Below are 16,829 nucleotides of genomic sequence, written 5' to 3'. Positions count from 1 at the left end.
TAATATCCATCTCCTCACGCATATGTGCAACACAATGTTCATAGAGCAGCCTGAAGGGCCTGTATCTCATGGCACTGGCTGCCTGTGAAGGCCCTGGCCCTGTTTTGGCACCATGGGCTCCAGTTTGACACTGAATTGTTCGGAATTTACTAAGAAGCATCCTCTCCCAGGAAGCACGGGAAAGCCATGTTTGTCTCCCGTGTGTCCCCTGTGACCGAGCAGACACATATCAGGTACGTGCACACCTAGACACAGATGAAGGCCACTTGGTAACTGATCAGGTGAAAGAATGAAGGTGGGTGTTTTACTAAAAGAAGAAATAATCCAGCTGTGGCTGGGAAGAGGTGGAAGAAATGTTCCTTTTCACATGAGCTCTGCCCAAGGTTTTGTTTCCTTTTCCTGCATTTCAGAGCCTCCCCGGAGGAGGCTCTGTTCTCCCATAAATTCCACTCTTCCACCTTTTGTTTTGCGGGGCCATTAAGCTCAGCCTGAGGGACTCTCATGCAGGGTCAGGCAGTGGGTATGTTTCCACCACTCAACATTATGAAATCACTGCGGGAAAGGAGTCTCACACAGCAACAGGCACTCAAACGTGTCTCACGGCTGTCAGTACCTTCTTGGTTTGGGGGACCCTGGAATGCATCCCTTCAACATTTTTTACCTAACTTTTGTGCTCCTTCACATTGGTAAAAGAAAAAAAAGGGGTGGTGGGGAGAATGTAATCTTAAATTTTTATTTTCTCAATTTCTAAAACCAGCACAGAAAAATACTTGTCAGTGGACAGCCAGAGATAAAATAATTCTGGAATAGGAAAAAGAATAAAAATTCTTCATCCCATAGTATTTTGTATAAGAATAACATTGAAAGGAACAGAAGAACATAAGATCAGTTTTCCATCCTTTCAGAAATAATTTCTCAAGGACTACAAGAGCTGGGGAAGACAAAATATGCCAGTAGATTTAACAGGGAAGGTTCTTAGGTAAACGTCAAACTAAAGAAGAAAAGGGCTGGACCTATAAATATAATATTGGTTTGTGATGCGAGAAAAACACTTTATTGAATTATTTTAATGAAAAGTGTATGTAAGTCAGAATGCCACAGATTGGGTGGTTATATTGCTGTGGTGTACCTGATTAATAAAGCAAAACTACTTAAAATAAGGTATATCGATCTAATAGAAAGAGAAGGGTTGCCCGTCAGCGACGATAAATATCACAGAACAAGATTTATAATTTTTGTTTTGTTTTATTGTTTGAACATTGGCAATCCATTGATAGCATGCAGTACTTATCTATGAACCAAAGTACTGACTTAATAGCAAACCCTAGTCCCCTCCCATATTGAGTATCAGCGTTTGTCATTTTCAGGAAATTCATTTTACCAGCATTTGCCCTGAAGTAGAATTCACTCTCAGGCGGGGACACTCGTATATCAACGAATTGAGGAAATGTAGTTATTAACTGGAAATTATGGATGATGTTTCCTAACACATTTGAACACAGAGTATAATTCCTAACACATTTCTCTCTTTTAATTTGAAATGATCCCAGACCTACCAAGCTATTGTAAATCCAATACAGAGAATTTTTCGTTCCTAAGCCATTTCAAGGCAGGTTGCCAACTTGATGGATGTCCCATCACCCAAGTGCTTTCACATGTATTTCCTACAGTACCATTCCCTTGCGTAACCAGTGTGAAACTGGCAAAATCAGGACATTCCCCTTGCTCCGTTACTGCCATTCCAGTTCCTACAGGTTTCCCGTCAATGTTTAAGCAAAGGGCTCAGGGAAGAGTCACACCTGGCGCTGTGTTCTCAAGTCTCTTTCGTCTCTTCCAGTCTGGAACAATTCCTTTGTCTTCCTTTGGTCTTCATGATCATAACACCTTTGAAGATTGCAGGCCAGTTGTTTTGTAAGTGGCCTTCAGTGTGGGGTGTTTGATGTCTCCTCCCAAAGAGGCCGAGGTTACGTATCTTTGGCAGGAACCACAGACGTCACTGTGCCCCTGCATCTCGTTCCATCAGGGTGAATAAGTCCATTTTGTCGCGTGACTTACAGTGGTCATTGTGTTATGCTGCTGTCCATCAGGCACTTCCACTTTCAAGGTACCCTTTTCCTCTTTCTAATTAATACATATTTGTGCAGAGGTACATTGAAGTGGGGCAAATATGCTATTTTATGTACTTATTTATAGCTATCTGGTTTTGTGTTTCCCTATTCTATTCAACAGGTTATTCATTGTTTACTTTGTTGTCCATATAGACTCAGATTTGTCCAGTGGGTCCCCTCAAGCTGGCATCACTGACTTTTTGACATGTCCCTGTCCTTACTTCCTGGCACAACCAGATGTGTCAGGTCCATCTTGTGCTTTTCCTGCCTCGGCCTTAAACGCAGTCATCTCTCCAAGGAGCCCTGGTTCTTTTCAGTGAGGAATGGCATCTACGAGCAGGATCTGGGCTTTGTGTCTTGTCACTGGGTTGTCACCAAGGCCAGGCCCACACACATTTACATCTGCATTTGTTTATATAAATATTGATTTACTAAACACAAGGTTTCACACTGATAGCTTTATTTTTAAGTCACCGTAGGTTTGATGCCAGTTTTCTCCCTTTCCATTATGGCTGCCTTGACCAATAGTGAAAAGAATTAGCTCCCTTGATCCTTAATATATTCACTTATTTGATGAATCCCTGTGTATGATTAGTCTCTTATCTCATATGCCACCACCTCCATCCACACTGGTGCCTTCTCTCTTGGCTCAGTTTCCTCTCGCCTCCCCCCAACCACACCCCCCTCCCTCAGTTCGAGCTCTGACACCCCTTGCATGTGAGGGGCTTCCCACCTGGGGCTCTGATGCCCTGTCCATATGTCCAGTAAGGGTGTCTCCTCCCCCAGCTGCGGCTCTGACACACCTTGCATGTGAGGGTGTCACCCTCCCTTAGCTCAGACTCTGTCCCTGGTGCTTGACTTTCCCCCCTGCCAACACTTCTGGCACCCAGCCCAGTTTTGTCACTTTGGGCGAATTCAGGGGATGGGGGGAGTTCCCCCACCCCCTGTGGGTGCAGATGTTTCCTTGCTGTGCTGATGGCTGAGCGTGCTGAGTTCTTTGGGAGGAAGAAAAAAGGACAAGAAGGGCAGAGAAGAAGAAGGGAAGGAATGCATTTTGAACAGAGTTTATTTGTGAAAAGAAGAGTCTCTTCAGTTACTTTCTGTGATTCCCTTTGTACCGGTTTCAGCAACTTTCCTTCTAATTCTTTCCCATCTTTGTTTTGCTCACTGGGTTTCAAAGAAAAGTTTTTCTGGAATCTGAGACTCTGAAGGGAATCCGGAATCCCTCGATAACAAAGGGGACAAACTATTTAAGTATCAGGAGACTTAATGAAAGGTAGTTTTACATTGTCTGTGCTGGAATATTTTATTTATCAGAACCTCAGCAGAAGCAGGCAAAGCCCTCAGCCATCTGTGATTAACTAAAAAGTGAGAAGCTTGCTGATCTGAGCAGCACCACAGGTATCTGACGGAAAGGTCCATGAGAGCAGCCAAGAGTCTTTTCTGTTTAGGATTGTATCAAGGCAAAGGGAAACCGAGGCTCAGAAATCACAATGAACCCTCCACCTCCTGGGGCCGTCTCCTGTCTGAGCCCTTCGGGTGGCAGTCAAGCCGCCGTTTAGACAAGATAAGGAAGCTTGCCAGGGGTCTTGCTTCCCACACCGAGGCAGTGGGTCCACGGATCAGTAGCTTGGTCCTGCCTGCAGCCTGTGCTTTGCAGTATTTACTTCTTGTTAAATATATGTCCGGTCTGTTCTCATTTGCTAAACTTCTGTGGATCTGCATTGCTGTCATCAGGAAGCTGAACCATCCTCAAGGAATTTTCAGATATTCCTGTTCATATGTCACAGTTGCATTTTTGTTTCTGAAACTGACTTAACTTTTCGTACGTTTTTATTTCCTTGGTATTTAAAACACATTCTGAGTTTTCACTTCGTACGTCTTTTATTTTCCCATGATGGAGGAAGGGATTTGAATATAGATTTCCTGAAGCAGCCAGCTCTGTGAGAATCTGTATTTATTGTAGAAGATAAGTTGAGGAGTGCTTATTGATTTCCATACAGGATTACTCATATTTTACAGAAATTTTATAGGATTCCTGTACATGGTGGATACTTTTAATATCTTTAAGTTGTGAAATAATTTGAAAAAAATTTTAGATTAGACCTAAAATAGGAAATATAGCCTATTTTCTTTGGCAAGTGTGTAATCAGTAGTGATGCAGATTTGTTACATAACTGATTCTTTTTTGGTATAATTCAGGAACTGTATAGTGGAGTCTGGAATTAAATTGCATTTAGGATCTAATCTGAGAAGCTGAAAGGAAAAACAGCAGGTTACCAGCTGCCCAGTTTCTGGCTGTGGAAGAGACTAATTGTTAGGAATTTGGACCTCTGTTCCTGCTTTGTCTTTAGAGAATAACAGGATATTCATATTTTCCACGAGGGGGGAAAACAAGACTACACCACTGTTCATTCTGTAAAGCACCCGGTTATTGATCATGATCCGTGTGCTATTTTAGCAAGCTATCATTTATGTGTTCCAAGGATGGAATTATTTGGAAGGAGTGGGGGTAAGCATGGAGAAGAGGTAAAAACAGGAATGTGACTAATGAAACTAAACCCTAAAGCAAACCTCAATGCTCCCCACAGTCCTACTCTCCTTTCTCCTTCCTTATCCTTCCTCCAGCCTGACAGATAAACCCTTTTCTGCTCAAAATGGCAGGAACTTTGCACCATCACCCCACCACAGAGAGTTTGGTTGGGCAAGTGAAGAACAACAAACATTAGCATGTTCCTGCAGGACATCAAATCACTTCAAAAATTCTCTGGAAATTTCTAGAATGAAACTATGAGCATGTTTGAGACAGAAACTTTCATATTGGCAATTAACTATTTTACTGTAGTGTTGGACTGAGACCTAGGTTTGTTTTCTAACCTTTGTGAGGCTACTTGGGGGAAAGGCTAGAAGGATCAGAGTTAAAGGAAAACCCTATCAGACCATGAGTTTAGTCTTGGAATTTGATGAAAGGAGCATGAAAAAGTTCTTGAAAAATAAAAGATGATGGTCTGTCAGCTGCCTCCATCCTCTTCTTGAGTCTCTCTGCTGTACGCTGTGCCCTCTGTTTGTTCAAAGCAATGGATTCCCATCATTTACGATTATTACAGATTGATTAAATGTTCTATCCAGTTTGGTCCAGTGCAGAACAATTCAGACGGGACGTTTCAGCTCTGGGGCTCCTGTGGTTTTGTCTGAAGCTGTGAGGTCTGTATCACAGCTCGATGTCTCCTTCCGACCTGTGCAGCTTCCTTCCCTCCCCATGGGCAGTGAGCCAATGGCCACTCCAGAATAGACAGCGAACTGTGTGTTAGAAGATGCTTCCTGGAGAACCAAACGGGTACATTGTGTGAACTTGGACCGATTCTTTAGTTGTGTCAGTTTTCTCATCTGTAAAATGGCAAGGGTAACACCAACTGCCCCCAGTTGTTGCTGGCCTTGGTGCTGATCACATGAACTCACATTTACTGAAACCTGTGATCAAGCTGGGCTGCTCCTCAGCCCTCGATGCAGACAGCAGCATCAGTCAGGCACTTTACTAAGTGTGAGTGGCTTTACAGAAGCCAAGAGAAGTGGGACATAAAAATACTTGGGGAGGGGTATGTTAGTAATTGGAGTCCAGATGGCCTGTCGAGTTGCGTAGGGCAGGAGTTGGATGTGTAACACCCTCAGGGTCTAGGTCGGTGTGATTGACCATCCTGCAGTATGCTCTACCCAGTCTCAAGGCAGTGAGCATGATCCTGGGGACGTACTAGAATCCCACACTCCACTAGTGAGTGGAGTTGGGAAGTTTTACTAATGCTTGAGGATCTGAGCTCCTGTAGATTAACAATGCCTGGTTTTGGAAACTTTGAGACAGCTCGTTTTTTGTCAGGAGTGAGAAGGAGAAATTAAAGAAGAGACACTTCTGGGGTCACTTGATGGCAGGACATCTTGGACTCTTGTCCCACCCTTTCTCTGGAGTGTCTTTTTCCCTGCAGAAGCCCAGTGCTGTTTCCCAGCCAACCTCATTCAGACCAGCCACATGGTACCTTGATAGAATAGATCTGACCACCCTATGTCCCAGTTTTGTGGTCATGGAGACATGCCCCTCTAACAGCTCCATCTCTCTGCATCCTTCCTACCACACTCCAGCTGAGATGCTGTGTTGGTTTCTTAGGACTATAGTGACAAATTACCACTAATGTGGGTGTTGAAAACAACAGCAGTTGTTTTCAAAACTGCAAAATTTATTCTCTCACAGAAATCAAAACCAAGGTGTTGGCAGAGTGGGTTCCCTTTGGAGGCTGAGAAGAATGCGTTCAGCCTCTCTCCTAGCTTTCATTTGTTGCTAGCACTCCTTGGCTGGGGGCTTCAGAACTTCAGTCTGTGCCTCCATCTTCACATGACCTTCTTTTCTTTGTGTCTCCACATCTCCTCCCCTCTCTCTTATAAAGACACTGGCCATTATTTTCAGAGCCCACTCTGAATCTGGGATGATCTCATAGCAACATCCTTAACTTAATTTCACCTGCAGAGACCCTCACCCCCCCAAAGGGTCATATTCTCAGGTTCCCAGTGGACATAACTTTTGGGGGCTTCTATTGAACCCACTGCAGATACCAACAGCCGCAGCTGGACTATGGTGCCACCCTTCTTCCTCCAGAAGTCATTGTGGTCTCGTCATGTATTCTCCCTGGTTAGAGACTCTGTGGGGCTCCCCTTCTCTTGTCTGCTCAGGTATTACTGAGCTCTGCGGTGCACAACATAGGAAGATACCTCCTTAGAAGATATCCATGGTAGCACATAGTAAAATAAAGCAAAACGGCAAGAATTTGGACTGAGGAAACATGGGGATTCCACCCTTGTTTCAATGAAACTGTCACCTAGAGGGCAATAAATTGTATAATTTGAAGGAAGTAACCATCTATTCCTGTTTAGAGGTTTTCCTTTTTGTTTTCTTTTTTTTTTCTTTAAAGAATGGATCTTGAACTGTATCAAAAGACTTTTCTTTTTTTAAATCACCCATAGACAAGATTGTATGATTTCTTCCCTTTTGAACAGTTCTTGAATTTCTGGGATTAACTCAGTAGGTCATGTTGTGTTTTTATCGAATTTGCTGCTTGATACCTTTAACCAATAACTTATGAAGGAATTTGTGTCGGTTTTGATGATAATGAGAGTAAACAGGCAGCACTGGCTGACGGTCACTGGTGGTTCTGTGTTCCACTCATGTATGAGCACTTATCACCTCAAATATTCACATAGTTTCCATTATATTAGGTGCCATTCCATTTTTTCCTGTGAAAGTTATTCTGCTGAGATTAATTTCTCTTCTGGAGTTTGTTTTTGTCAAAGGTATTTTCTTATAGATACATTCTCTTTCATCCAAGGTTTCAACTCTATTTCCTAGTGTTCAGAAATCTCTTTTCATGGTTCCAATTATCTCTGTTCTTGGGTTTACTTCTCCCTGGTTACTATCTTATTCTTGGGATTTGTTCTTTCTCTTAATTCTGGATTCATCTAATTAATGTTTTGTTTATATTACTTTCTTTTTCCAAAGAACGATTTTTGGTATATTTATATTATTTTTATTGATTTTCTGAGTTTTTATTTTATTTTTTTCATATATATATATATATATATATATATATATATATATATTTATATTTATTTGTTTGTTTGTTTGGCTTTTTATTTGTAACATCTAGTGTTAGATGCTTAATCCATTTATTCTTTTTTTTCTGATTTATTTATGTAAGTACTAAAGGCTATAAATTTTCCTTTAAATCCTGTCTTAGCTCTATTCATTATATGTGCTCATCATTCTTATTTTCTAGATAATTTACTGGGTTGGTTTGAATTTCTTTTTTGACACAAGAGAAACTTTTGTCGTCATTATTTTATTTTTAGGCGATTTTTTTCTTTTCTGTTTTTATTATTAGCTTTTTGTTCTTGTTGTTTTTTTTACATTAAAATTAGAGAATTGTCTATGTTCTTTCTACTTTTTAGAACTTATTGAGGTCATTGTTTGGTAATCTAAGGCCAGCCCACATTTTTCTTTTGCCTTACAACAGAATTAATCTTTCTGCCTGGTTGCCCAATGGGCTCCTTTACTTTCGAAGTCCAGAAACTTTACTGGGATTTGATGTTCTATTAATACTTTGGGCTTAAGTTTTTTTTTTTTTTTCCAGAGTACCCTTTTAATATGAACTCTATGCTACTATTACTAGTAGTAGTCAGTTATCTCATCATTAGCATTAGAACTTACTGAGCACTTGTGGAGGGTAAATCTCTGTTAAATGACACTCAAGCAGTTCTGTTCCCCCATAACCAGTGCAGATGCTAAGAGAAACTTCATGCCATGGCATGTGCCTACTTCCAGCAATATGCCTGGAAAAGTTCTTCCATCGGAGCCCAGATTCCTGGACATCCTGAATCCAGGAGGGCTCCCACCAACATTCACTCAATTGTAAACCAGGGACTTGGCTTCCACACCTCTGGGTGGACCCCTCAGCTTGGAGAGGTGCCTCTCCGTTTCCTTTCTGATGTCCACAGCCACCTCTATGAGGGTTCTCTACAAAGTCTTTTCTCGGCTTCTTACCACTAGGTCTGCTTGTATTCGGAAGCCCTCACACTCACTTTGGAGTCTGGAGTTTCTACTGATCTCCTAATTTTGTTGAAAATATAAATTACATGTGTAAATCTCAGGTCATTTGGTGTTTTGGACAATTTCCAGGTAAAGAAGAATCGTTATTTTTATGTGTCAAACTGGAAATATTTAGTCTTTAACCATTATTTTGTTTTTTTTTTTAAATTTCACCTCCTGTGCCATGTCTGAGTCTCAAATTCTAGGTCAAGTTATTGACCAAGAATGGGAAGAGGAAGAAGGAAAGAACAGATGAAGAGACAAAACAGAGTTTTATTAAATAGGTTGGCATATTAGTAGCACAGGTTGCCATAACAAAATTCCATAGACATGGTGGCTTAAACAAGAGAAATTTATTTTCTCACAATTCTGGAGGCTGGAAGCCTAAGATCCGGCTGCCAGGATGGCCCAGTTCAGGTGAGAGCTCTCTTGCTGGGTTGCAGATAGCTACCTTCTCATTGTGTCCTCACATGGTGGAGGGAAGGAGGGAAGGAGGGGAAGAGGGGAGCAAGGTGAGAGAGGGAGAGAGAGAGAGGACACATGTACACACTGTGGTGCTTCTTCTTTGAAGGACAATGATCCTACTGGATCAGGGCTCCACTCCTATGACCTCACTTAACCTTAATTACTCTCTTACTCCAAATACTGTCAGTAGTCACATTGGGGGTTAGGGCTCCAACAATTCAGCCAATAGCGGTTGGTTTATGTGATTTTCTAAAAGTGCAACAGGACTGAGACCCAGCATTGTTTAAAGGACTCATGCTGCAAAGTCTTAGGTGCAATTCTGGAGCATTCCCACTTTCCTTTTCTCTTCCAATTTGTTCTACCAGGAGACAGACCTGAGTAGATCAGAAGCAGAGCTAAGGTGGTGAAGGGATCAGTGTCCTCAGGCCGCAGTGACCAGTGGGGAATCATTGATATGGAGAAGAGGGTTGGAGTGATGAGAACCTTCCACCCCATGCCCCGTACTCCATTGCACCTGCCCTTTATTATTATTTTCTACTGGAATCATCACATCGTATTTCAGCATTTCATTTATCTGTATGTCCTCCTGCCACACATTCCCTGGACCTTGATATGAGCTACTGAGATCTGTGACAGGGAACAGAGCTTTTCAATATTTGTATTTGTCCCAGCGCCGAGGGTACATAATGTTAAATGGATGCATGCATGAATAAACCCATGAGGGACTGAGTGAATGGGCACGCATAAGCTTGGCCAAACACAGGGACATTCTAAGCCTCCAGGTGTCTTTGATATCACCAAACAAGGGGAATAATGGACGGTTCTTCCTTGTTGCACCATCTCTGAGCGTGACAGCTGAATGTGAAGTAGGTGAGGTAGTGGGGTCCTCTGAAAAGAATCAGGAAGAGTGACAACGATTCCAAAACCCTTGAACCTTTATGCTATTCTCTTGGTTTCAAGATAAATCAGAGCCTCACATAAATTTGAAATCCTTTTCTGAGCTCTTCAAATGTGTAGTATTATAGAGGAATCAGAGGAAAAACACAGAGATGACCAACGAACGAGGAGACAGGATATAGAAAGAGAAGTTAAAGGGTGTAGCTTCTTTGTCATGGGCTGGAAAATGGGATAAAATTATCCATCACAAACTGAACTGGCTCCTGTCCCGGGAGCCTGCATTAGGGCTCTGGGAATGCAGTCGCCACGTTCCTCTCCCCCGGACTCCTGCCCTCCCTGGAGCTCCTCGTAGAAGGGGCTCTGCCTTTCCTCCCAGGTCCATACTGGGTGCATATGCTGTGTCTGCTCTTTTGAATCTGAACCTGTAGAACTAAGAAAGCCTACTTGTTCTGTAGGAACAAGAACAGAAGTTAAATTATTTTGTCAAACATGTTCTGCTGAATTGCCCAGAACTAAAAGACATGTTTCCCCCTTCCGAAGACAGCATAATGTGTAATGAAAAAAGCTTTAATTTTGGAGACAGAAAGACTTGAGCTCAATTCCCAGTTATGCATGAATTGGTTGTAAGAATTTTAGTGAGTGACTTAGGTTCTCTGACCACCTGTTCACTTACCTATCAGAGGAGACCAATGATAGAATTGGATTCAGGATTGAGCACGTAAAATTCCAGCTGAGTGTTTTCTCTGTTTTAAGTATTCTGTAAATGGTAGTTGTTCATTAGCTCGTAGCTTTCTGGATTTTTTATTTCTCTCTCTCTAGCTTATTTTTTGTTATTTTTCAGTAACACACGTAACTAAGTTTGAAAGTTAGGAAAGAGCCGTTTCCTGAGGCATTTAAATGGGTGAAAATACTCTACATCCAGCAAACTACCCCATGGTGATTTTTTTATAACAGTTAATGGATGAGTCATATAAACCTTACAGGAACCAGTGTAACACTATATCAATTAGATCAACAGTTAAAGGCACAAAACTGTAGAAAGCCATTATGTAGTGTGTGAGGGGAGTATAAAAAGTAGTTTTGAAAGCTAATTTCTTTAATAATAATAAGTTTAACTAAATTGCATTATTTTTACAAATCAGGTTATGATTTTAATAAATATTGTTTTTTTAAATTTAGATAACTTATTAAATTAATGCCAATTGCAAGTTCATTAATCTATTCATAAGACATATTTTGAGTAACTGCTACATTCCAGTAGTTTCCAAAGGGCTACCACAATGACTATAATTTAAAACAATGACAGCAACAAAAACCCTCAAGTGATAAATGTCTAAGTATTACTTTGTCTTGTGCACCTGAAACTAATAAAAAAAAATTAAAGAACCATCAATTAAAAAAAAAAAACCCTCAAGTATCTTAGCATCTCTGAAGAGACCTGCCAGTGACACTGAGATCCAGAAATTGCATTCGTAACAATTGAGAAAGGGGTGAGGATGACTGTTTCCTGTATAATAGAACTCCCCACATAATAATCCACTGTAGTCTAGACACCTGTACCAGCACATTCTGTGTTTGGATCATACAAGCTGCTTTAAAGTGATGCCATGTCTCCCCAGTCACCGGGACAGGGCCTGCGAGTAAGACCGTGAGCCCCAGAGAAAGGCTGATGCATGATCTACAACAGGGGCCCACCGTCTTTCTGGGAAGGACCACAGAGTAAACAGTTTGGATTTGGGGGCGATCTCGTCTCAATGGCAGCTACCCAGCTGCAGCTGTAGTACCCAGGCTGCTAGGAACAACACTCAAGCAAAGGGACGGGGCTGTGTTCTAATAAAACTTTATTTACAACATCAGGCAGTGGCCAGATGTGGCCCATGTGCCTGCTCGAAGATATAACTAGAAATCTTATTTTCACCCTAACTATGCTAATTTATCTTTTCACAAAAGCCATAAATGTCTGTTACTAAAATTCTGTTAACTAAACATAGTTTGTTATTTTTCAAAAACATAATTTGCAACGTCCAAAGCAGCCCTTTCTCTTCAAAATCAGTCTCCACTGTGTTATTCTCTGAGCCTCTTCAGACCTCATTTGTGTCACACCCCTAGAGATCATGACGTTAGTGTTATTTAGTTGGTTGCAGTGCCACCACTCTGGTGGTAAAGCTCGGGGTTTTTATCCTTATTCCGCCCCTGGTTTCCGCTGCATCCTGAGTGTGTCTGAACACCCTTCTCTGGATTTTCAGCAGATGCTTCCGATTTCATGTAACAGTTACATTTGCTGACACTGTGTAGCTGGCCAGGAAACTCAGGCCCACACACCACTCATTTTTCAGCTTGTGGGGTGCTTCTAAACGCTCCCCCAAAGAGCCTCCGGAGGGCAGAGTGAAAATGTTCCAGGATCTGCTGATTGTCACTTCTCAAGGCGTTTGTCCTGGCTGGGGCTGCTTTCGGAAGACAGACAGCTGTTGCTGAAATAAAACTGCACATTTTACTAACGGACTGTGGATGCGTAATGCTCCCCCTGGTCTCCTGCCTCTCTTCCCTTCCTTTTATTCAGTCCAAATTGAGGGAGGGATCAAGGGAAGATTAGAATCTTCTTAGGAGAAAAGGCACATAAGGATTTTCATCCTGTCCTTTGGGGTCTTCTCAGCAATCTGCTTTTCAGCAGTCAGGTTTTGCTGTCTTTGCTGAGAATTTCCCCTGATGTATTTCACATCCGATTGCCTGTTTATAGTCAACTGTCCTGACCAGTGTGCATGATACAGTGATACAAACATCAGTTATTTGATCCTTTTCCATGTGCAGTTGTTTTGTTTCTTTGTTCATAAATAACCACCAAGTGATTCTCAGAAATTTCAGCTCCTGACACAATCCACTCTCATGAAGTCTAAAAGGACCATTAAAATATTTTGTTTACAATGTCTGAAAAGGTAGCCTGCAGAGTTGTCATGGTCTGCCCAAAGCTGGCATCTAAAAATAAAATTTGAGCTGACTGGCAGACTGAGAAGTTACCAGATTAGCAGATGGTGTGAAATGCAAGACTTGTAAAATGAAAACATATTCAGGAAAAGACAAAACGCTTTCCCATTTATTGAAGGCCTGATGAGAACACATGACCTTGCTAGACACAGTGGGGTGTTGGAAACAGAGGCTGTCTGTCTGGGTGTGAGCAGGCACTTGGTAAGATCCTGCATGAGATCTTGAGGGAAAGACAGAAAAATGTGGCTGTAAAAGCAGTGCCACCTGGAGGGTCCATCCTCGACAGAGCAGGCAGGAGCAGTGTGCTCACCCAGCGACTCGCACATAAGGTGAGAAGATGTTCTCAGGTCCACCTTGCAGTCACCCTGCCTCTACCTGTCCTACATGTTAAATCATAGGTTTGCTCGGTGATAGAGGTGATGGTGACAGCATCCCAGCCGCAGTTTTGATGACAGGAACCTGAGGAGATACTGAATATGATGGAAATAGAATAAAGACCCGAAAGTGATTTTGTCCAATTAGAACATGTGACGAATCACTTAAGCTTAGAATTATTTTGAATGGATGAAAGTCAAAAGGTGCGCTCCATAGAACAAGAAGGGAAAAGTGTGATGGAACAGGATTTCTCGTGGGACAGCATCCTAAGGATTTTAGTTGGCTGTCATTTGTGTGTGATTTATTTAGAGTAAAACAGAATTATCAGTTTTGCCCAGCAAGACCCTGTGCTGTGTGTCCCCATGAAACAAAACAAAGTGATGATGTCAACAGAAATGCCTCTACTGTCATGTGTTTTATTAAGAAATGCGTTTCCAGAAAAAGCGTTGATAATTACTAATGGATGGACATTTACTCATTAATTGGCAGTGAGTTAATTAACATCTGCTTGTCAGGCACTTAGTACTTCTTGACCTAGTTAACCATCCCACAGCTGTCCCTACTGCAGAGAGGGACCTGAGGCAGGGAGTGACAGCAGGTGGCTCACAGTTGCCCAGCTTGCAAGAGGCGGGTGTAGGATTCCAACCCAGGCAGTCTGACTGCAGAGCCCACCCCCGTTAAATATTGTGGAATTTTTGGGGGATACCCTCCCCCAACCCCGCTGTTGTAAAGCATTAAATAGAAGAGTCAGCTTTCCCAGGAATCACATAATGAAAGTAGAATCTTTTAAGATTTTCTTGACTTTAATGGCGGACTGAGAAGGAATTAAGTTTTTGACACAAGATTCATAGCTATGCTGGATTCATAGATATGCTGGATTATAATGTAAAGGAAAGACAGTCAAAGCATCATAGAAAGAAGGGCTCTTTGCAAGGCCTAAGGTTGGACCATTTCTGTTTTTGGTGCTTGATTATGTGTGTGAAGCAGGACTATGTATAATAGTCACTCTTCATGACAGGGACAGTAAGAAGGAGACACCGACAGGAACATAGGATCGAGTACTGACCTGGGAATCTGAGGATGGACATATGACTCCAGCCTTTCTCTGCCCTCTCCTTACAGATGCCCTAATTTGTAAAATTAGGGGTTTAGAGAAAATGATTCTGGGTTTCTCCCAGTTCTGTCCATTCATGGTGATGTAAAAAAAGTGCACAGAATTGATGTAAAAACAGTTCTGTAAAATAATGGAAGGGAGAAAGAGCCTGGTCCACTGAGAAGTAAAGATGGTTTCTGGTGGTTGTGTGGTTATGAATGGTGGTACCCAGGCATTCATTATGGAGCTGTGCTGAGACAATTCAGTTAGAGAAGTACTCACGGTGGGGCACCCACTGAAATGGCATCAAAACACTTTCTTTCCCCAGACCCAGGCAAAAACCACCTGGAGTTCTCGTTCTCCTTGCTTTGTGTGTGTGTGTGTGTGTGTGTGTGTGTGTGTGTGTGTGTGTGTGTGTGTGTGTGTGTGTTTTGTTTTTAATGAAAAAGAAAAAGAAGGGGAAAAAACCCTCAAGAACTATGATCAGTTTACCCTGAACGACCCTTGGAAAATCAGAAAACTGTTATGCGAAATGAGTGTGACTAGCTGAAGCAAAGGACGGATGTGCAAAAAGCATCTGATGCCACACAGGCCCCCAGTTTTAAGGACCACCCTGTGGTGCCCCCATGAAGCTGTTCTGAGCTGTTCATCCAATGGCAGTGGCCAACCTGCAGGCTTAGTGACCACATGGCATTCAGCAATTTATTTGTGACCACCGTGTCACGTTAGACACTGATTTAATAATGAAACTGGGAAGCAGAAGTAGCATGATTCTTTTAATTCTAAGATACTGCACCATGTAAAAAACACAAACCCCTCCAGTTATTCTAAAATTGTTGGTTAGCCCAGAGGGAAGTGTGTCAGTTTTATTGATCTTTTCGAAGAACCAGATTTTCTTTTTCTTGATTTTCTCTATCATTTTCCTGATTTTAATTTCATTAATTCCTGCTCTAATTTTATTATCTCCTTCCTTCTGCTTGCTTTATGTATAATTTGCTTTTCTTCCTCTACTTTCCCAAGATGAAAGCTTATGCTACAAGTATGAGATTTTTTTTTCTTTTCTAGAAAATTACATGTAATTAACGTTGTCAGTTTCCCTCTAAGCTCTGCTTTTGCTGTAGCTCACAAATTTTGATTGGTGGAATTTTTATTTTCATTTTGTTCAGAATATTTTAAAATGTCCCTTGAGACTTCTTTTTTTTACTGATCTGTCTAGAAATGTATTGTTTAATTTCTACATATTCGAGTGATCTTCTAGCTCCTTTCCTGCTAGTGATTTTCAGTTCTTCTATGTCCTGAGCACATACTTTGTATGATTTCTGTTCTTCCAGATTTGTTGAGGTTGTTTTTGTGGCCCACGATGGGATCTATCATGGTGAAGGTTCCTTGTATTTTTGAGAAGAATCTGTATTCTGCTGTTGTGAGATGGAGTGTTTTATAAATGTCAACTAGATCAATTTGATGGATCGTGCTGTTCAAGTCTTTATACCCTTACTGATTTTCTGCCTCCTTGATCTATCAGTTACTGAGCGAAGGATATGAAGTCACCCACTATAAGAATGGATTTGTCTGTTCTTTCAGCCTATCAGTTTTTGCCTCAGGTATTTTGACTCACTGTTGTTAGTAGGTACACACACATTTAAGATTATTATGTATTCTTGCAGAATTATACAATATCGCTCTTTATTCTTGATGACGTTTCTTGTTTTGAAGTCTGCCTTATTGAAATTAATGTGGCTATGACAGCTTTATTTTGATTAGTATTAACAGGTGTTTCAGTCAGTGAACCAATACAGAACCAATAGCAGAAATATAACACACACACACATATGTATAAAACACACACACATACACACACACACACATACACACAGCGCCAAAAAATGCATACACACATTTTAAGAAAGGAAACAAACTATTAAAATTGTAATACTCAATATATACCAATAACAAAAGATGAATACAAGTCACGTTTGACTTCTTCAATTACAAGAGGTGCTCAAAGTGGTTACCATCAGCGTCTAGACACTTCTGATTTTGGTGAACTCCTGCTTGAGCATAGATAATACCTCTTAAAATGTGTATACATTTTTTTTTTTACTCCCCCGTTATCTATGTTTATATATAGTGTTTATACCAACACAATTGCACACATGTGAAACCAACTGAGGTTTCCAGAGCACGTGCCATATTAGTTCCCTTTTTTCCAAACCAACTGAGAGATCTGCTCGACTCAGAGAGACAGAGATAACAATGTCCCCATTGGACTTGAGAGCAAGTGCAC

The 16,829-nt window shown here is 41.4% G+C and overlaps 1 protein-coding gene across 5 annotated transcripts in view; it reads left to right on the top strand.

The window, feature by feature from the left end:
• Positions 1–16,829, top strand: part of ADCY2 (adenylate cyclase 2) — a 370,893-nt gene that overhangs the window by 111,738 nt on the left and 242,326 nt on the right. The gene's annotated exons all lie outside the window — the stretch shown is intronic.

The sequence above is a fragment of the Rhinolophus hipposideros genome (genome assembly GCF_964194185.1).
Source record: "Rhinolophus hipposideros genome assembly, chromosome: 7".
In the NCBI taxonomy this organism is placed as follows: Eukaryota; Metazoa; Chordata; class Mammalia; order Chiroptera; family Rhinolophidae; genus Rhinolophus; species Rhinolophus hipposideros.
The sequence above is the reverse complement of the archived record's forward strand: the minus strand, read 5'-3'. Positions and strand labels throughout refer to the sequence as shown.